Here is a 22,135-nt window from a genome sequence, read left to right as displayed (position 1 = left end):
AAAAGGAAGAGAAGGAGAAAAGAGAATGGAAGGAAGGAAGGAAGGAAGGAAGGAAGGAAGGAAGGAAGGAAGGAAGGAAGGAAGGAAGGAAGGAAGGAAGGAAGGAAAGGGAAGGAGGGAGGGAGGGAGGGAGGAAAGAAAACTCTTGCAAAAAATATGAAGTCAAGTGAAACAATTCCCATACTGGCCACGTCCAAAAAACATACGTCTTATTACGCATCTTGACACTATCACCTAGGAAAGGAAAACTTATGAAGAGAGGAAAGCTGGGCAGATTCAAGTTGAGAGAGGAGCCTGCCATTAGGGTCCAGCACTTAGCATAGTGCTTGGCACACAGTAAGTGCTTAATAGACATTTATTGACTGACAAACTATCTGGGTCAAAAATGTGTTAGTGTTAGGGGAAGTGGGGCCCAATGACAGAGATGTGGGAGCAAGGTCAGTCTAAGGAAAAGGCATTCTTCCTCCTCTGCCTCATGACTGAGGGGGATTCCAAGACCAAGAGAAGCACAAAAGTCCCTTCTTCTTTTGCTTCCCCCCCCCCCCCCCCGCCCCAATGCCCCTCGTGATCATGTTCCATGTTAGTGATCTCTGATGTTTCTCAATGCTTAGGAAAAGTCTATACACCCACAGAAATGCTGCTTAGTGGAATGAGAAAGCACTGGGCTTGATGTGAGGGGACTTTGGTTCAAGTTTCAGCTCTGACAATTTTCAGCATCTTATCATTATAATCTCATTTGGTCCTCATGACAACTCTGTGAAGTAAGTGCTATTATTATCTCCATTTTGCAGATGAGGAAACTGAGACAAACAGAAGTTAAATGATTTTCCCAGGGTCACACAGTTGGAAGTGTCTGAGGCTAGATTTGAACTCAGGTCTTCCTGACTCCAGGGCCTGCAGTCTAGCCATTGCACCACTGGACAAGTCACTTAACTTCTCTGGGTTCCACTTGCCTCTCATCTGAAAAATGAAAGGGCTGGACTGGATGACCTTTGAGCTCTAAATATATGGTAAGAGAATCTTTCTACTACTCTAGAAATGGGGAAGGAGGGAACTTATTAAATGTCTACCATGTGCCAAATACTATGCTAAGAGTTTTACAAATATTATCTCCTTTGATCCTCACAACAAGCCTATGACTTAAGTACTATTATAATCCCCATTTCACAGTTGAAGAAACTCAGGCAGACAGAAGTTAAGTGACTTGCCCAGGGTCACACCATTAGGCTGTTACTTAACTCTTCAGATATGAATTTGAACTCAGGTTTTCCTGACTCCCATTCCAGTGCTCTATTCTCTGTGCTACGTAAGTGACTCAAATGTGATCTTTATGTGTCATCTCCCTTGCCTCATCCCCAATAAAATATAGCATAATCCATCAGCATCCCACACTCAACATGTTCCCTAAGCCTGTCTTGCCTTCAGACTTTCCACTTCCTGTTGAAATCATCATTATCCTTTTAGTCTCCCATGTTTGCAACCTCAGCATCACTGTTCTCTCTTGTTCAGTCCCCACATCTGGTCAATTGCCAAGTCTTGTGGATTCTCCCTCCACAACAAATCTTGAATTCATTCCCTTTTCTTTCCATCTCCCTAGCCCTAGATGTTGTCACCACTTGTCCAATCTGTTCTAATAGCCTTCTAATTCACCTTCCTACTTCTGTCTCCCCTCCACAATCTACCTTCCACACAGCTAACAGAATAATCAGTCATCAAACTGATTGTGTCCCACGAATGCTCAAAAACTTTTAGTGGCTCCCTATTGCCTCTAAGAAAATATATAAACTCTCCAGCCTGTCATTTAAACCCTTTCCAATGCGGTTATAAACCTTCCCAGGTCGTTTTGTATTACTATCTTTCACAGACTCTACATTTCTGCCATACAAAACACTAGCTGTTTTCTGAAATAAACACACCATCTCCTATGTCAATGCTGAGTCTAGAATGCTCTCCCTCCCCATCCACCAAAGAAAGTTTAACTTCTTTTAAAGCTCTACTTAGGTTCCAACATCCTCCAAACTTCTCCCATCCCTAAGTTATTCATGCTCTCTCCCTCTTCAAATTACCTTATAACTCACAGTCCAACATACACAGTTTGGGGTTTATACAGACTTGGCTCAACTGGGGGCAACCCTCTCTCCACCAAATAAATCTCTTTAGTTCATGTTGCTCCCATCCAGAGGCACCTCCAAACATATTTTGAACACAGGGGCAGCTAGGTGGCACAGTGAATAGAGCACCAGCCCTAGAGTCAGGAGGACCTGAGTTTAAATCTGGCCTGAGACACTTGACACTTACTAGCTGTGACCTTGGGCAAGTCACTTAACCCCAATTACAATTGCCTTCTCCCCTCCAAAAAAAACCCACACACCATAATTTGAATATAGTTTGTGTGTAAGTGTCCACAGATATGTATAAACAGGTCCCCAAATCTCACACAAGAATTCAATGAAATGATACTTATACAATATCTTATAGAGGACAACCTTTATTCCACCCCACAGGAAAAACCAGAATACATATAAAAGACTCAAAATAACCCCTTAACAATCCACATAGTGACCTCCACTGTGCAAAGTCCCAATTTCCCTTGGGTCCCCCAGAGCTTAGAACCACCCAGGGATTTAAAAGACCTTCCAGACCAGAAGAGGAGAAACTTTATCACTACTTAATCAAACTTCTCAGGAAACAATGCCCTTCACTAAAAATCCTTTCCCCCCCTTCTCTTAGTCCCAGGATTTCTTTAGCATTTTTTGTGTCATGGAGCCTCTGTTGAAGCCTATGGGCTCTTTCTCAAAAGAATGTTTTTAAATGGTAAAATAAAAATACATAGGATTACAAAGAAAACCAGTAATATTGAAATAGTTATCAAAATATTTTTTAAAGAAATTCACAAATCCAAGTTATAAACCCCTGGCTTAAATCTCATCCCTTTCTTTAAGGAAAACATGAAAAAGGAAAGTTAAGGACCAGGAAGATACATTAAGGGTGGTAACAAATTTGGAAGGAGAAATGCCTTAGGTCTAGTTAAGATCAAGGTATTATTCCCCCATCCTTGGAAAGAATTAAGAGTAATGACTCACCTGTGGGCAGCACCCTCTTTTCCCCAATCCACTGAAGGGATTTGGGTAAAGTAATAGATCTGATTACTTTAATTACCTGCTTTGAGGTGGGTGAAGAGAAGAGAACCCTTGCAAGGAGTGATATAAGAGGGATTGGATAATTTTAGAAGGATGATTCTCTGGGGATATTCCCAAAAGATTAAGTGATTATAGTTCTGCTTTCCCAAATAGAATGTTAACATTACATTGAGTAACTATGTTTTGTCATATTGAGAAATTGGCCTTGTTCAAGACTCCTAGATGTTACTGCACAATGTCTTCTGTTAGACTCGTGTTCCAAGGCATGGGCGGACCAGGCTATTTTTTTGGATGTTTCTTTCAAATGCCTGGATTTAGAATAATGATAAATATATAAAACTGTTTATGGCAGACTTGTACTTAAAACAAAGAACACAGTATTGATATTTTTTCTTTGACAGTGAGGATGGTGCTACATACTATAACCTCCTCCAGATGGCTAAATCCAGGCGTGTTGTCTCCCCCAACAGACTGCGAGGGGCATAAAAGCAAGGGGCATCTTTTCTACCTCTTTTTGTATCCCCAGAGCTTAACACAGTGCCTGGCACATGGTAGGGAGGTCCCTAATAAATGTTTATTAAATGACTGATCCAGAAACTCCCCTTCCTCTTTCCAGACACTTGGGGTTAGAGACCCTCTACTTTCCTCCAGAGTGCTGGGATTCAGGAGCTCCTACCCCTCAAATGACATGGGTCCCCTCTCCACAGTTTCAATCCCTTGGTACAAGTCACTGTTTCCCCTAAGTCTAAGACTAGGAACTTGGGATCTAAGAATTTCCCTCTTGAACTTCCTGTGTAAGGAAATGTCCAGTTCACATGTCTCTGCCCCATGGCAAGCATTAGCAGTTCCTGTTTATGTGGAGGGGGAAGAGAGGTACAACCCTCATCTAAGATCCAGGTCTAGTCTTAGGTCTGTCATACTCTGGCCTGTTTTCCAAAAAAGGGGGAGGAGATGGATGGAGAGAAAAATAAAGAAGAGGGAGGGGAAAAAAATGAAATGTCTAATTAAAAATTCCATCTTAAAGGCTAGTAAAAATGGAATGGCTCCTCCCCAAATGATCCAAGTTAATCAGTTCATTTAGAATAACTAAGACCCATCTTCCATTTCATGCCAAAGGCCATGTCCACACTCTCCATATGAAAATACAAATTCCCCAGAGGCTAACAGGTTAAACGTCTTGTGATAAATTCATAAGCTGATCAGGAAACTCATTGGGTAAAACTTCCTGCATTTGTATTTCCTTTTTTTTTAATTAAATTAAATTTTTTTCAATGAACAAAAATCCATTTATTTCATTTTCTTTCTCTACCATTTCACCCTCCTCATAAAAAAAACTACACCAAAATTTCTAAGAAATATACAGACAAGGAAATTAATTCCTAGTTTGCCATGTCATAGCCGAAAGTATATACCTCATTCTGGGGCCTAAGTCCATTACCCTAGGTCAGGAGGTAGGTAAAATGTTTCATCATCAGTCCTCTAGAAACATGTTGATCATTGCTTTGATAAGAGTTGTGTCTTTCCAAGTTGTTTGTATTTACAAAGTTACTGTTACTGTATAAATTGTTCTCCTGGTTCTACTCACTTCACTCGGCATCAGTTCATACAATCTTCCCAGATTTCACTTGAACTTTATCTAAATATTAATTGAATTCCTCCTGCCCCCTAAACAAAACAAAATCCCACTCCTCTTTAAAGGAAGGAAATGTTTCTTCTTTTCTTTTTTTTTTCTCTTTGTATTCCTAGTACTTCATACAGTGTCTTGCACATAGTAGGTATCAATAAATGTTTGTTTAATTAAGTCAGGTTGATATCAAATCTTATGAGCTAGGAGAAACTTTAGAGGTCATCTAGGCCAGCCTCTCATTTATAATGAGGAAACTGAGGTTCTAAGAAATAAAATGTCTTGATCCAAATCCCACAGCTAGTTAATGGCATAGCCAGGACTAAAATCTGGATCTCCTGACTCCCAGAGTTCAGCCCTCTTTCCAGTTCACTCCATGATCCTTCCATAAGAAGGGAAACAGGAAGTCTAGTCCCATCCCTCAGGACCCTGATGAACCAACCATAAATTCATTCCTAATGTTCCATTCCAAAAAGAGCTAGGCACTTGACTTGACTCCTATCTATCCAGCCCTTAAAAAGACATCACATTATCCCTGGCTCCAGCTGGCTGAAGCAGCTGGTTTTATCTTTCTCTGCATGATATTTTCCAATCCTTGCATCTGATTAACTGTGTGGAAGATGGACTAAACCTTTAGCACACACGCGTGCATGCCCGTGTGTACACACACACACACACACACACACACAATCTTTTAAAATCCTGCAAGCCTAACTCTTAATTCCTTTAGCATAGACCTGTTTTGTTCATTCTGCTGCTCAGGCCCACCCCTTGTTCAAGAGAAAGGGAGGTCATGAAGATAGATACAATACAAACAAAATTGAGGAGTTCCTGGCTTCTCCCAAAGCACCTATGATGCCAATAATTCATTCGTCCCTGACGGGAAATTCCCTGCTCCTATGTCCTGGGCCTATATTCTGTATGTGGCTGGCTTCTCCATCACCCTCTCCAACAGAATCCACACAAGTTTCTTCTACCCTATCCTAGAATCGTCCCCTTCCCTGACCTGGGAAGGCAACCTTGCTCCTATTCAATATCAAACATCTAACACATTCCAGAGGAAAAGTCTACACTAAAACTGGTTGCTCTAAGGTTCCTTCAATCCCATTACCCACTCCCACCCCAGGGTTGGAAAGGTCTTAAGCCAGATTCCAATGTCCTGAAAGATCTACCTAGGACATGGGTCCCAGATGACAGGGACTGTGCCATTCTGCCAGATGTGGTCAAAGAATACTAGTCTCCATGTCAGGAGACCGGAGTTCTGTTCCAGTGCAATGAAAAGAGAACTGGATTTATTCTCATGTTTAGTTGATTAGTCATGTCTGATTGTTTGTGACCCCATTTGAGGTTTTCTTGGCAAAGATACTGGGGTGATCTGCCATTTCCTTCTCTAGATCATTTTGCAGATGAGGAAACTGAGGTAAATAGAGTTAAGTGACTTACCCAGTGTAGCAAAGCTAATAAGTGTCTGAGGCTACTTTTGCACTCAAATCTTCCTGACTCCAGGCTTGGCATCCTATGTACTGTACCACATAGTTGCCTCAGAGCCAGATAAGTAGATGGCCTTAAATGCCAGGGTAAGGCATCCTAAGTAATGTGAAATTTCTCTACCCCAGGATCTAAGAAAGAGGTTACAGAGGGAGCACACCACATCTCACATCTTCATCATTCAAAAGGAAAGGACATTTTCACTGGGGTTATAAAATGAAGATCTACCAGTGTTCCCTGATCAACCACAGCTCTTAAATAAGGGAATATACAAGTGATGGGAATACAGAAAGTCCCTGAAGTTGAGAGAGAAACCCAATGAAGAAGGGAAAGTAATCTCATGGGAAGAAGGCTACATACAGAGAGACCATCTCACCTACAGGCAGTAAAGTAGTACTGTGTTCTCCTTCCCCTTCCCTTTCCCCCTTCCTACACTTTTCCCCAAAACGTCTAACCCCATCCTTGCATTAGAACCATACCAGCCTCCCAAATGGAAACAGATTCTTCCTGCTCCACCCCCATCATCAAGATGAACACCTTGGCACCATCATGATAGTTTTCAAACTACATAAGCCCCTAATCCTTAAATTCTCTCCCTACCCTCAATCCTTAATTGCAAACTCAGAACACTTAAAATTAGCTAGTGACACTTTAGTATATAAAGTGAAGATGAGTAGCCTCTTATGTCTAGTCTCTGGGTCTTTGTTCACACTTTTCACTATATAGAGATTGGCCTCCCTTCTCCCCTTCCAGAAAGCTTCACTTGTTGATAAATCAACCCATCTGTCAAAATGCCACCTCCTCCAAGAAGCCTCTCTTGATGTGCTGGTAGAAGGGGTGCCTCTTCTCCTCTGAGCTATAACTTTTTTCCACTCATGTGGCACAATATGTGATGTTCATCATGTTATATGTAAATAGTTATTTAATGTCCATCTTTCATTGGTACCACAAACACACATTAGGCAAAACAGTATTACATGGGTCAGTGAGTTTCATCAGAAATGATGTTCATGTATGCAATATTAAGGGAATTTGAAGATCTTCCCTGTCCCTTAATAGGCCCATGTGACCTGCTTTGAGCTCTGGCCCAGCCCACAGCTAAGTCACATGGAACTCAGTGTGCAGGAGGAGTTTACCCAAAAGAGCATGAGCAGAGAGCGGGGAGTGAGGCAGAACTGAGCAGAGCTGGAAAAAGAGCTGAGGCAGAGCAACTAGGGTGAGTGAGAACTGGAGGAATTTTGCCTAAGGGAGCTTGTTTGTAGGGAGGCCTGATGGAAGGAAAGTTTGGCGATGATGGTGCTCCCTGCATTGGTAATGTGTACCAATTTCTTTATTACCATGGCAGATTTGGCATTCTGGTATATGAATAAATATCGTGGTTTTGTCTTCAAAGAAGAGAGTCTGTTATATCTTATGATTGAAACCTGGAAATACACCTGCATATTCATAGCAGCCACTGTGGGTACCAAATTGGTGATATAATGTACACAAGTTATAGTAAACGGGAGAAGGAGCTAAACATTAGATCAGAGGGATCACAGACCATACAATTTAAGACTTGAAAAGCTGGTTGAAAAAAACATTCCAGAAGGGTCTCACAATGTTACAGTACAGTCTAGTTATAATATCTTAATGATATTGTTTTAAAATAATCTTGATTAATACAATTCTTTATGTAAGGTAGGGCCATGGAAGTCTTCTACCGTGTTTCCCCGATAATAAGACACTGTCTTATTATTATTTTTGGACAGAAAAACACCAGAGGGCTTATTTTCAGGGGAGGGCTTATTTTAATGAACATTGATAGCAATTTTAATAAACAGGTAAATGTGAACAAAAAAATGTATCTTTATTCAATAATGAATTCAATAAAGAACAGGATGACGCGCTCACTGCTGCAGCTCTGATTGGATGCAGCTCGGAGCGCGGCGTGCGTTTCACCCGGGGCGGGGCGGTGCATACAGAGGGTACCGTAATGTAGCATGTAGCGCAGGGGATCACCTTCACTACAGTAGCAATCTCAATAGGGCTTATTTTAGAGGAATCTTACACAGTAAGGGGAGGGCTTATTTTCGGGGAAACACGGTATTAGGCTACTAATTTCTTGAGGATATTGATATCTGTACCCCTTACAATAACTTCAACATCTGCTCCATTCAACAAATTCAACATTTATTGGGGGAAAGAGAGAAAGAACAAGAATTTTTTTGTTTTTAATTTTTTATTTAGTATTTCATCTTCCCCCAATTACATGTAAAACAATTTTCAACATTCATTTTTAAAATTGAGTTCCAAATTCTCTTCCTCTCTTCCCACCCCCCATTAAGGCAAGCAATTTCATATAGATTATACATGTGTGGTCATGCAAAACACATCTCCATATTAGTCATGTTGTAAAGAAAACATAGTACCTGAGAATAAAGAATGGATGATAGACTATCTGGAGAGAGAGTATAAAAATAGTTCACACTTATGTGTGAAAAATAAAGTAAAAAATAGGTATGCTTCAATCTGTATTCAGACTGCATCAGTTCTTTCTCTGGGGATGGATGGCATTTTTCATCATAAGTCCTTGGATCATTGTAACGCTGAGAATAGCTATCACAGCTGATCATCTTACAATATTGCTGTTACTGTGTAAAATGGAACAAGCATTTATTAAGCACTTACATGTCAAATACTATGTTAAGCACCTTACAAATCTTATCTCATTTGATTCTCACAAAACCCTGGAAGGTAGGTGCTATATTATCACCATTTTATAGTTGAGGAAACTGAGGCAGAAAGGCATTAAGTGACTTGCCCAAGGTCACATAGGTAGTAATTGTCTGGGACTGGATTTGAACTCAGCTCTTCCTGTCTTCAGGTATGGAGCTCTCTATCCACTGTGCCCCATAGCTGCTAGGTGCTAGGTGATACAATGACAAAATCCCAGTAATCCTAGTATAAAAGGAGTTTCCATTCTACTGGGGGCAGGTAAAACATATAAGTGGTTAAGCAGATACAGAATCCATAACAAGTAAAGTAATATTAAAAGGAAAGAGAGAATTAAGCGGAGATAAAAATAACACATTTATGTATTATTTTAAAGTTTGCAGAGTGTTTTATACTGGTTATATCTCCTTTGTCATCTCAATCCTATCAGGTAGCTGCTATTACTAATCCCATTTTACAGATTGGGAAAGACCTCTGGTTAGGCAGCTGTACTCTGAGGTAAGCTCAGGATTCCTCTAGGTAAAGGCATAAATAAATGGGAAGTGGAATTCCAAAGATGAGAAGGGCCAGTTTAGAACAGAGGATGAAGGAGTCAAGGGAAATAAGACCTCAAAGGCATTCTGGGAAGCCCAATATTGAAGGCTCTAAATGCCAGGCTAAGTAGTTTTATCTTAGAGGCAACAGGGAGCTACTACAGATTTCTGAGTGGGGTGGTGTGACATGCTCACATCTGTGTTTTAGGAATACCAATTTGGCAGACTGAGGAGGGGAGAATAAAGAATGGATGATAGACTACCTGGAGATAGAGTATAAGAATAGTTCACACATATATACCTCTTTAAGGTTTGCCAAGTACTTTTTACACATATTGTCTTATATGCCCTTTTTAATGTCCTACCCTTTTCCAGTTTCCTTACACCTTACATACTTGGTGGATGAGGGAAGAACATATAAGGTATAAGGAAACTGGAAAGGGGGAGGGCTAAAGTCTTTCCCTCCCAAATTGATTTTTTTTTTGAATAGGCAAACTAGGCCATCTTCTGCCTCCTTTCATACTTAGCCCTCAATCACTGAATGGGTGTTGCCTCAGACAAACTGAGATCTAGGAAAGACCTTAGCTTAAAAATGCCAAGATCCCCCACTGCATTCCAGTCCATCTCCAGTCCTCTTTACCTATATCTTGCCACTGGACCCAGATGACTTTGCAGGAGAGAGTGAGGTTGATGACTCTGCACAGCCCTGCCTCGCTTAACTCCAATTCACTTGCAAGTCAAAACATCACCCTCCTGATGTCATTGGTCCTCTTCAAGAATGAAGAACCCTGCCCACTCCCATACTCTGATCCAGTGACACTCGCCCCCATGCTATTCTTCAAACAAGACATTCCATCTCCCAACTCTAGATATTTTCTCTGATTATCTCTCTTGCCTGGAATGCTCTCCTTCCTCATCTCTACCTCCCAGCCTTCCCCAATACCCCTTAATTCTGTTGATTATCTCCAATTTACCCTGTATGTTTGTAAGTTGTGTCTCCTATTAGACTCTGAGTTCCTTAATGACGAGGACTGGGTTTTTTTTTGTCTTTCCTTGTATCCCCAGCACTTATCACAGTGCCTGGTACATAGTAGGCACCTAATAAATGTTTGCTAACTGACTGACAACAATTCTGTGAGTTGGAGACATAATCTCCTTTTGCAGACAAGGAACCAGAGCCCCCCAAAGGATAAAGGCTTGTCTAGACTCCTAGAACTAGTAAGTAGCTAAAGTAGGATCTGATCTCAGGTCTTCCTGACTCCAAGTCTAGGGCTCTATCCACTAAACCACACTGCCCTCTAAGGGAGGGGTTCTTAACCTATGGGGTCCATAGCCTTTCCCAGACTGCCCAAGGTGTCCAAGACACAAAAAAGGTTGAGTCGCTGCAGTAGGCCATCTCATGCAACTCTAAAGCCCATTTTGGGGGAGGAGGGAAGAAGAGAACCCTAGATAATGACGTTATTAGGTAATGTTCTGATTTTTAAGAGAACAATGCATTTATTGCATACTAACTGTCCATGCAGAGTGGAGGTGGGGGGGTAATGATGATGATGATGATTAATATTTCCTTGGCACTTCTTTTCTAGTGAGTGGGAGCCAGACCTGTGATTTTGTGGGGATAGAAAATTCCTTCTCACTAATATTCTCAGTAGATTTGTGCTCAATCAGACCCAGATTCTTTTTCTTTTTTTTAGTCCAGTCCTGTGATTTCATTGGTATGGGGAACTCCAGATTTGGAAACTCCCCCCATCCCACCCTCCAGAGGCAAATTGGCAATTCATCTGTAATTTATAATCTTAGCACATGAATTCTAACCCTTTTTTTGTCTTGGGTCCCCTTAGCAATCTGCTGAAATCTATAGATCCCTTCTCAGAATAATATATTTAAGTGCATAAAATAAAATACATAGGATTAGGAAATCAAATTATGTTGAATTGAAGTTATTAACATTTTTTAAAAAACCTAATCATGTACCCTTCAAAATCTATCCACAGTTCCCTTGGGGGTCCAGGAACCGCAGGTTAAGAACCTTTACCCATAAGAATTGCTTTGGATATGAAAAGATCAAGTTTACTGGTAGGTCCCAAAGTTAATATATATGTCAGAGGAGGTCTTGCTGATTCTAGTGCCCACTTTCTATTACTTCTGAGATGTTTTTCAGGGTATTCAGTGAAATTCCTTTAACCTAATGGGAGCAAAGGTGAAACTTAAATCCTACCTTCTCATAGCACCTAACTGTACCCTTCTTTTCACATTTACCCTCCCCCCCTGTATGATTATCTTTTTGTATATGACATTGCTTCTCTATCTGGTAAGTTCCTGAAGGGTGGGAATTATCTTAGACTTCTCTGAAACTCCCAACAGCTCCTTTAGCTCAGCTCTGCACACATGGTAGGTGTCTATTACATTTATTCAATCATTAAATAAAAATGCCTTTCCTATTATGCGAACCGCACCATGCATACAAAGGCTCTAGTGTGACATGGTGGGAATTAGGAAGTGCTTGGTAATGACTTTTGAGTATTAGTGTTTTAGCTTGAACATACTCTTCTGAAATACACACAAAAGACCTAAAATGTGCATTGAGGTGACAGGGAAGCTAAAGATGGGGGTAAAGAAAACTCTACATCAGGCATTTTGGAAAATACGCTGCTCTTGGCAAAGGATGATGGTGGGAATTTAGCAACTGGCACATCTAGTTGGCACACCGTCTGAATGGCCTACATAGAAACACATATCTCACTGATGTAAAAACACACTCGTGTGGCTGCTGAACATACAACGTGTGATTTCGGAAGCCTCAGCTCACAGCTTGAACCCTCCCTTCCAGCCCGGGGCACCGTTGTTCTTCCCTGCTTTGCTGGCCACAAACAAGGATGCTAAAGTACAGGTTGGTCTAGGGGTGGTTTTTTTGAAGGACTCTTGGCAGACCAACGACAAGCAGTGCCTTCCATCACCAAACCGCATAAATCCAACTATAGGTTATTAAATTCAGAAGAATGATGACCTTCTGTGCCAAGTGTCCAAGTGCAAAGGGGGGCAGGGTACAAAAAGCTAAGCCCACAGCGAGGGCAGAGCCTTCTGCCTGCCACCCTTTCTCCTTACAACAAACGGCACCTGCGTGAAAAGGAATGGGCCTAACCCTTAGATTCGGCATCAACCTACTCCCTTTGACTTTCCTCCGTCAGAATCCCATTTGTGACATCACAGCCAAGTGAACACAAAGTGAAGAAGCAACAGCGGGAGACGCCAAGGGTGCCAGTCTGATCGCGATGCTGTCAGGAGTTAAGGAACTGAAGTTTATTTGAAAGTACACGATTCTGCTAACACCTGGGGCCCCACCTAGAGCTATGTAGCACCTGGGCTCAAAGGGATCATAGATTTAGCAGCTGGAAGGGCCCTTAGAGGCCACTGAGTTAAACCCCTTCATTTTACAGATAAGGAAAACTGAAGCCTGGGGAGGTAACATGATTTGTGTAGTCATGCAGCTACTAAGTGGGGGGCAGGGGTGGGGAAGGTTAGAACCCAGGTCCTTCCTGTCTCCAAGTCCAATACCCTCTTGGTTACAACTCCTTTGTTCCCTCCTCCAGAGGTGTGCTAAAAAATGACTAACAATTGGCTATCTAGAAAGACTCTTTTAACTTTAATCTTCATTATGATTTTCTCTATCACTTTCTTAGGTCTAGACAATCAACAACACAATAAATCAAACCCTGATTTGAGGCATTTGCTGATTCTGAAGGAGTAAAAGCCCATACTGAGAAATTTAACAGACCGCCAGCATATCCTTGCCACACTAGCATGTACTTAGCACCGAGGTTCCTGGTGGCCCTTTAACTCAAATCCAAGGAGACAACATCAACCAGTGCCTCAGGCTCAGATCGTACATGCAAAAGAGACCGTGAGTCCCTAAGAATTTTTAATTCATAGACTCTATGCCTGAAAACGTCCTTTGTTAGATTATCCTCCTTTGCTGTGGTGGGGAGCTGGAGAAAAACAGACTGCTTCAGATCTGAGTGACAGGCCCTAAGAACTGCATGGCTAACCCAGCTACGTGCTCAGAATGCTGCTTCTGCTGCTCCTGGCCAAGCAGAGGATTTACAGACAGATACAGGGGCCTGGGGTATTCCCACAAGAAAGCCCCCTCAAAATGGTCTGGACCCCTGCCTGACCTGATGATAACAGCTGCTCAAATCAGGGTTATTAGAGATAGGTCCCTTGGCAGACTCTCCTCTAGGACATCTAGGGACTAGGCAGAGAGTGGGACAATGTGGAAGGAAGGAGTATTTCTGTCTGTCATTGTCAGGCAGAGTCCTGCCCCACCCTGCTCAAGAAGCAACACCCTTCACCTAAGTTTTCCCTAAGTGAGCCCTACTAACATATATCACAGAATCAGACTTGAAGATGATCCCATGAGTTTTTAACCTTTTATGAGTCAAAGACCATCCAGAGCTGTGAGGCCTATACACTCCTGAGGACAAGGTTTTGGCTTTTAATTTCTAATGGAAGGAAATGCTCAATTGAAGTTAGAGGTTAGTAAAAATAAAGATGTACTTTTTTTTTTCCATCCAAGTTCACAGATCTCCAGAAATATAGCCTAGCTGACCTTGGAGTCACGTAGACCTGGGTTCAAGTTAGTAAAACACTCCATCTCTAGACTCCAGGGATTTTCACTGGCTGCTTATCCCCCTGCCTAGAGTACTCTCTGTCCTCAATCCTGCCTCCTGGCTTCCTCCAAGTTCCAGCTAAAATCCTACCTTCTATGAGAAGCCTTTCCTGATCCCCCTTAATGCTAGTGCCTCCGCTGTGTAGATTATCTCCAATTTATCCCATATACAGCTGGTTTGTACGTGTTTGTTTACATGCCATCTGCCCCATTAGACTGTGAGCTCCTTGAGAGGAGAGACTGTCTTTTCCTTTTTCTTCATATCCCAGCTCCTCGCACGGCACCTAGGGAGAGTTACGCACAACCTCGGCTGTCCCAAACAAAGACTGACATTGGAGGCATCTCTTGTACACTGGGTCTGCTATGTGCAGAGGCCCTGCACTGGGTGTTGTGGCATGCTTTCTGCTCTTCATGTCCTTCCAAAAGCCCATTTTGCCCATCAGACTCTAAGCTTCAGGAGGATTGCTGAGATCAGGGACTGCCTCACCTGTCTCTTTCATCACCTCCCAGTGCCTAGCCGGGAGGGAGCTTAATGGAACAGCGGACCTACAAACATCTGAGGAAGGATTTCCAGGTTTTCTTTCTATCATTCATTCTCTTTCTCTCACAAGTACTTTTCTCCTCCCAATTCATGTTTCCTGGTCTGGAAAACAAGGAGAGGAGGTTCATATTTTCATTGTAGGCTTCCTTCAGCAAACACTTTAATCAGCTGTCACTACCAGGTTTAACAGAACAGGGACAGAGTATAAGTGAAATACTTTAAATTAAATCAGTCCTAATAAATAATTTCTTTTCCAGTTCCAGTTCCCTCTCTCAGCCAGCAGCTTCTCTCTTACTCTAACCCAGGCCTGGTCCCTGTGTTTTATTCATTTGGGCTCCCAGAAAAGGATGCATCTAAAGAACAAAGGGTCCTAGTAGTGCTGGAGGCAAGGCCAGATGCCTGCTATGCCCCATTCCCGGAAGTGTGCCTCAGTTTCTTCCTTATCTTTAAAATGAGGGTTATACCAAAGAAAGCCAGAGGCCAAAATGTACTAGGAATACATCAATAATAGCTAGCATGTATACAGTGCATCAAGGTTTTCAAAGCATTTTATAAAAATTATATCATTTTATCCTCATGACAATCCTGAGAGGTAGGTGGCATTATTATTATTATTCCCATTTTACAGATGAGAAAACTGAGGCAGGCAGCACTTAAATGACTTGCCCAGAGTCACACAACTAGTAAGTGTCGGAGGTCACATTTGAACTCAGCTCTTCCCAAGTTGGGAAATATAAAGGATGGATACAAAGTAGCTATAAATAGATACAATGTGGTAGTTTGTTTATACTTTTTCCAACTTCCTTAGGCAGCCACTGTGGGGTAAGGGGTGGGGGGAGGCAGACAGCCTAGGATCCTTTTCCTTCCCCTAGCCCCTTGTAACCAGAGTTCATCACCCTGTCCTGAATTTATAGATATTCAGGCTGTGCTTTAGTGGAGGGGAGAAGACAGGACGGGAGGAGCGGGGGCTGGAGAAAGGGAGTATAGGGAAAGGGGGGAATGAGGTGAGGGGTGACTCAAGTGATCCCCAATCAAGCAAATACTCCAACACAGAGAGTAGCAGGGACAGGACGTGGAAAGTAGAAAGCTAAAAGCAGCAGTTATGGAGCCATTACAACATTGTCTCCTCTCATATCCATGAGGCCTCTCCCTGTGGTAAGAGAAACTTTGAACCATTTTTAATGTTTTTTTGTTTGTTTTGGTTTGGTGGGGTTTTTTTTTTGCTTTTTGGAGGGGCAATTGGGGTTAAGTAACTTGCCCAAGGTCACACGGCTAGTAAGTGTTAAGTGTTTGAGGCCAGATTTGGATTCAGGTCCTCCTGGCTCCAGGGCTGGTGCTCTATTCACTGTACCACCTAGCCACCCTGAACCATTGTTAATGTTAAAGGAAAAGCTTCACTAAAGAAAGTCAAAGAAATCTGGCCTCAGACACTTGACACACTAGCCATGAGACTTCGGGCAAGTCACTTAACCCCAATTGCCCTCCAAAAAGCCAAAAAAAAAAAATTTTTAAAAAAAAGTCAAAGTAGGTTAGACATTGGACATTTTTTCAGTTGTGTGTGAGAGTGTCATCTCTCCACTCAAGCGGAACAACCATTCCTAAAACTGGCAGTGTGCCAAAGGTGAAGAAGGCTCACATTTGGCCAGGGGATGTTCTGACGCCATCAAAGTGCAGCCTCACTTCATGGAAAGGTGAGGAGGGGCAGGGCAACAAACAATAGACACTGGAAGGAAGCTGTCTGAACTCCAGGAACAGGAAGCTACTGGAGAGAAACAGATGATGATAACCATGAGAGCAAAATTTCTGTGAATGAAAGCCTTTGCCAGTCCCTTTAATAATAATTATAGCTATTGTTTACAGGGAACTTTAAGGTTTGCACAGCACTTTTCATATGTTATCTCATTTTCTCCTCACAACCACCCTGTGAGGGAGGTGACATAATTGTACCCATTTTACAGATGGGGAAACAGAGACGAGCAGAGCTTAAATAACTTAGTCACAGCTGGTAAGTGACACTCCGAAATTCTATCCAGTGCGCCTTTCTTTAAAGAGCTGGGCGTCCCAGACAGAATTTTAAAAAGAATACTAAAGAGTGGAGGTTGAAGTCAGGGCAGGCACAGGTTGAAACAGCTAAGCCCTGGATGTGGTTCTATCAGCAAATCACTAAGGCAGCCTTGGGGTTTCCTCCCCTCTGAAAAAGAAGAGCCTGATCCTTCCTCACCATCCCCTCTCCTCCCCCCAAAATTATACATCTTAGTGTCCTTGGGGTGAGAGTTGTCAGTGTCTGGCTCTGTTATTGTTGTTGTTCATTCTTCATTCTCAGACAAGACCAATGACCTCATGAGGGTGATGTCTTGACTTGCAAGTGAATTGGATTTGAGTGAGGGAGGGCTGTACAAAGTCATCAGCTTCACTCTCTCCTCCAGAGTCATCAGCAAGATATAGATCAGGATGTGGCAATGGCCCAGGATGCAGTGGGAGACCTTGGCCTTTTTAAACTACAGTCTTTCCCAGTTTTCAGTTTGTGTGAAGCAACACCCATTCAGTGATTAAGGGCTAGGTAAGAAATGAGGCAAAAGATGGTTTACTTTGCCTTCACAATCATGAGAAAGAACCCTAGAATGTTGAAGCTGGAAGGACCCCTGCAAATCATTTAATCCAACCCCCCCCCCAGTTTTATTGAGGAGGAAATATGAGGCTCAGGAAAAGGAAAGTGGCTTGCATAAGGTTCAGTTGGTAACAAAGTCAGAATGAGAAGAACCTAGCTCTCCTGACTCTTGGTCCAGTGCTCCTTCTGCTGTGTCTTCTAGTGACTCCTACATGAGGGAGTGGTATAGGACCATAGAAAGAACATTATTCCGGGAGTCCAAGTACCTGGCTTCTCATCTTGCCTCTGACATTTACTCCTTGTACAATCTTAGACAAATCACTTCCATCTCCTTGAGCCTCAGTTCCTTCATTCATAAAATGAGGGGGTTGGACAAGATGGCCACCCTCTGGGACCTTTTCCAACATGAGGCATGATTCTATGATAGTATCTTTCAAAAACTTAGGAGGAAAGTCATTAAGAAAGCAGATTAGGGTTGTATATAGGGTTGATTAGTCTAAAATCAAGTCAACAGAAAACACACTGAATGTCTACTGCATGCTCATAACCAACCCACAGGGATACAAGAAGTAGGAGGCACAATCCTTGTCTTTTAACCATAAAATGCCTCTGGGGAGACAAAACTAACTCACAAGAAACTACAGGCAAAAAAATAAATAAATAAATACAAGAAGATCAGAGCTCTAGATCTGAAAGGGATCTTGGAAGCTATCAATCAACCCATCAATAAACATTTCTTAAGAGCCTGTTTTGTGACAGACACTGTGCTAACCCCCTTATTTTACAGCTGAGGAAATCAACTATGTTCAGGAGGCAGTGTCTCCTCATAGAAAGCACCGACTCTCAAGTCAGAAGACCTCAGTTCAAAGCCTATCTCCTATACTTATTATGTGTGTGACTATGAGAAGGTCAATGAATCTCTCTGTACCTCATGTAGTTTCCTCATCTACAAAATGAGGGGTTGGACTAAATGTCCTCTGAGGTCCCTTTTGGACCTAGATCTCTAGCTAGACAATTTGATAGAGAGAACACTGAACCTGGCAGTCAGGAAGACCTGCTTCATATACTCTGTCAGATTCTAGGCAGGTCACTTACCCCTCAGCCTCAGTTTCCTCATCTATAAAATAGGAATAATAATAGCACCTATCTCATGAGATTATTGTAAGCCTCAAATGAAATAATATATGGCTAAGACTTTGTAAACCTTAAATGTTAGCTATATAACAACAATAATAATTACTATTATATGATATTATTGTCTTATTTTTTTTTAACCAGCTCATTTGTGCTAACCCTGCCCAAATAAATGATATAGATCCAGTTTCTTCTTCAGCAAAATAGGAAGTTAGACTAGATGGTTTCTTAGGTCCTTCTCAGACTGAAATCCTGTAATGGGGACCCAGTTAGTTGGGCAACTCAGTTCATCCCCTCCCTCTCCCTCTCTCTCTTCCTCTTCTTGGAAGGAAGGTAAATTTTGATGGCCCAAAGTTGCCCAGTTAATTTGGTGTTTACTGTCTAGATTTCTTTCTTTCTCTTTCTTTCCTCCCTCCCTCCTTTCCTTCCTTCCTTCCTTCTTTCTTTCTTTCCTTCTTCCTTCCTTCTTTCTCTTTCTTTCTTTCTTTCTTTCTTTCTTTCTTTCTTTCTTTCTTTCTTTCTTTCTTTCTTTCTTTCTTTCTTTCTTTCTTTCTTTCTTTCTTCCTTCTTTCCTTCCTTCCTTCCTTTCAGTGCTATAAAGAGAAGGGAGACATTAATGCTAGTCTACATTGCCAGTCCTATGCTAGGTGCTGTGGAAAGATTCAAGGTAAGCATTCTTTCTGAAATAATAATATTTATTACCTAAGCATTTATATGGTACTTTCAGGTTTCCAAAGACGTTTCCAAGTATCATGTCATCATTTTATCTTTATGTCAACTCTGTAAGGTAGGTGCTATTATCCCCATTTTACAGATGAGGAAATTGAGGCTGAGGAAGGGTAAGTGACTTGCCCAAGGTCACATAGCTAGGAGGTCTGAGGCTATATTTGGACTCAGGTCTTCCTGACTCCAGATCCAGAGCTCCATCCACTGTAGCACCTCACTGCCCTGCCCTTTGTTTCCATTAGATTGTTGTTTGTCCTTTGTTCCCAAAATGACCAGTGATACCAGGAAGGTGAACTCCTTGAGAACAGGATCTGTCTTTTGCCTCTTTTTGTATCTCCAGCACTTAACCCAGTGCCTGGCACATAGTAAGTGCTTAATAAATGTTTATTGAACTTGAATTTGGGGGGATAGAGGATAACCATATGCAAAAGATGAAACACCAAGTAACAGGTGGCTACCTATAAAACAAGTACTACCAACGATAAATACCGTTTCTAGAGAAGAGAGAAACAGAGGTAAACTGAAGTACTTAGGAAAGGAAGCCAGCATAACAAGAGGTGGAACTGGAATTGGACCTTAAAGAGTGGATAAGATTGGACTCAGACAAATTCCCAGGGTTCCTGGCCATGAATCAGCTCTCCTATTGGACGACAGAACCACTGTCACTGTCTCCCTATTTCTGTAAACACAAATTTCCCTCATAAGCTCCTACCAGACTGTCACCTCCTTGAGGAATAGGGCTTTGTCTTCTTCATCTTTGTATTCCCAGCAAAGCCTAACTTAAGACTAGACACACTGCTTAAGGCTCAGCAAATACCTGTTGAACGGTTGAAGCTGATACTACAGCATGTCCCATTTGCTCCCTGAAGAAAGCCTGACCCTGAGGAATATGGTTTCAGCCATGTGAGAGGTTCCTCATTAGCACTGGCCAGTCCCCCAGTCCTGAGTATACGACCTAAAAGGACTATCACCTCCCTCTCAGGCTGAGAAATGGGCTATGCAATGGAATGTTGGCTCTGGTCCACCCAAAAGGAACAAATATGGCAAACCCACAATTCTATGTCAATATTTCAGGGATCCTGGAGTACTTTGATGATAAAAGAGAAAAATAGCAAATAACCAAAGCCTACCACGTCATGCATGGGATAAAACAAGTAGAATGAAGCCAGGCTATGACCTCACTCAGATTGACCTAAAATAGACCCTGGGCATATTGTTATCTGAGGTGATGTTGCATCCTCGATCAGGAGAGGGGGGACAGGGTCAGATGAAGCCTCGATATGAGATACCATGGTGTGGGCAGAGTTTCCATGGCTCAGGTTACCATGGATCTCTCCCCACCCCAAGAATTCAATTGAACAAACAATAAAGATTTCACTAAGCCACGCACTAGGGATGCAGATAAACATGACGCAGACCAACCCTGATCTCAGGAATTGAATGGGGAAAGATATTAATATAAATAACTATAATACAAAAGAGAGAGATAATGGCAAAAGAGAGGTCCAGAAAAAGTTTGAGAGATCAGAATCCAAAAGAGATCACTTTCAGCTTGGAGGTGGAGAAGAAGAAAGAGAGGGAGAAATGTTCAGGAAGATGTCATTGAAGAGGTGGTGATACCAGAGCTCAGGTTGAAGGAAGAAGGGAAGAACTTCAACAGAGAAGGCTTTCAGACTTTTCAGAGTCCATTCCAGTCTCTAAAGGTGGGGTCTTGAGCAAAGGCACAGAGATAGAAATCGGCAGAAAAAGCAATGGGGAGGGAATAGTGCAGTTTGGCTAAACCAGAGAATATAAAGGGAAATAGCATGAAATATGGCTAGAAGGGTAGAATAGAGAGTCAAAACATAAAATACTTGAATACTAACCACTCACCTATGACCAGGCCCACACACTCCATTTCTTTCTGAGAAAACCTGATCTGAGCACACAAGCCACCAAAATAGACAAACAATGTGATCAAAACAAAACAAGTATACAAAAAACCCCAGCTATCCTTCCCTGAGGGTTCTTGATGCCACCTGTCACAGAATAATTTCAGTAAAGGGAGAACAGGCTGCCTTGCGTGGCAGAGGATTGCCCCTCACTGGAAGTCTGCAGAGAAATGCTGAATGACCATGTGTCTAAGTTTTAGAAAGAAATTCTTGCTTAAATACAGGTTGGCCTCAGTAGCTTTAGAGTTTCCTTTTATTTCTACAATTGTGTTACTCCACCAGCATTATTGATCACATTCTATTTCCAGGCACTCAGCTAAGGTGGGGCGGGTGGGAAGGGAGGGAAGAGAGGCATAAACATACTTTTTTTTTTTTTAAAGCAATTGGGGTTAAGTAACTTACTCAAGGATACATGGGCAGTTATTTTGTGTGGGTGCCGAGTATCTGAGGCCAGAACTGATCCCGGGTCTCTCGACACTGGGGCTGGCGCTATTATTGCACCACCTGGCCGCCCCATAAACACACATTTTCATACTAATAGACAGTCAGCTTTATAAATATGTGTACATTACTACTGTTCGTCTATTATAACCTTCTTGACTGTGGCAGGAAGCAAGAATAAATCTCTACATTCCTATCCTTCCCTTCTAGCCCCTATGTGATAGGGTCTCTCTGGGTTTCAGTTTCCACCTACAAAATGGGGAAAACAAGGCCCAAGCTGTCAAGTGATACAATGAATACGGAGTGATTTGTAAGCCATAAAGTTGCTATATAAATGTCAACGATCATTAGGTTACAAGGGCCAAGGCAGTCTATGAATCTCAACAGATCAAGTAACAGGTTTCTGGGGAAAGCCTTGGAACAGGCCCAGAAAGGGATAGTGAGAGGGGGATGGTGATCCAGAAAGAAGACGGTGGGGTGGTGGTATTCTAAATGGCCAGGGTTGGTCACCCAGGTACCTTTAACCACTAGATTTTTCTGTATGCCCTAGAACCCTCAGCTCACATGCAGCTGTTCCAAGGTAATAGC

The 22,135-nt window shown here is 42.1% G+C and overlaps 1 protein-coding gene across 2 annotated transcripts in view; it reads right to left on the bottom strand.

Annotated features, from left to right (window-relative positions):
- TTYH3 (tweety family member 3) overlaps positions 1-22,135 on the bottom strand; it is a 201,569-nt gene that overhangs the window by 145,356 nt on the left and 34,078 nt on the right. The window lies entirely within an intron of this gene.

Source organism: Petaurus breviceps, unplaced genomic scaffold, assembly GCF_028583685.1.
Source record: "Petaurus breviceps papuanus isolate PSGF00001 unplaced genomic scaffold, PetGlider_PUasm1.0 175, whole genome shotgun sequence".
Taxonomy (NCBI): domain Eukaryota; kingdom Metazoa; phylum Chordata; class Mammalia; order Diprotodontia; family Petauridae; genus Petaurus; species Petaurus breviceps.
The sequence above is the reverse complement of the archived record's forward strand: the minus strand, read 5'-3'. Positions and strand labels throughout refer to the sequence as shown.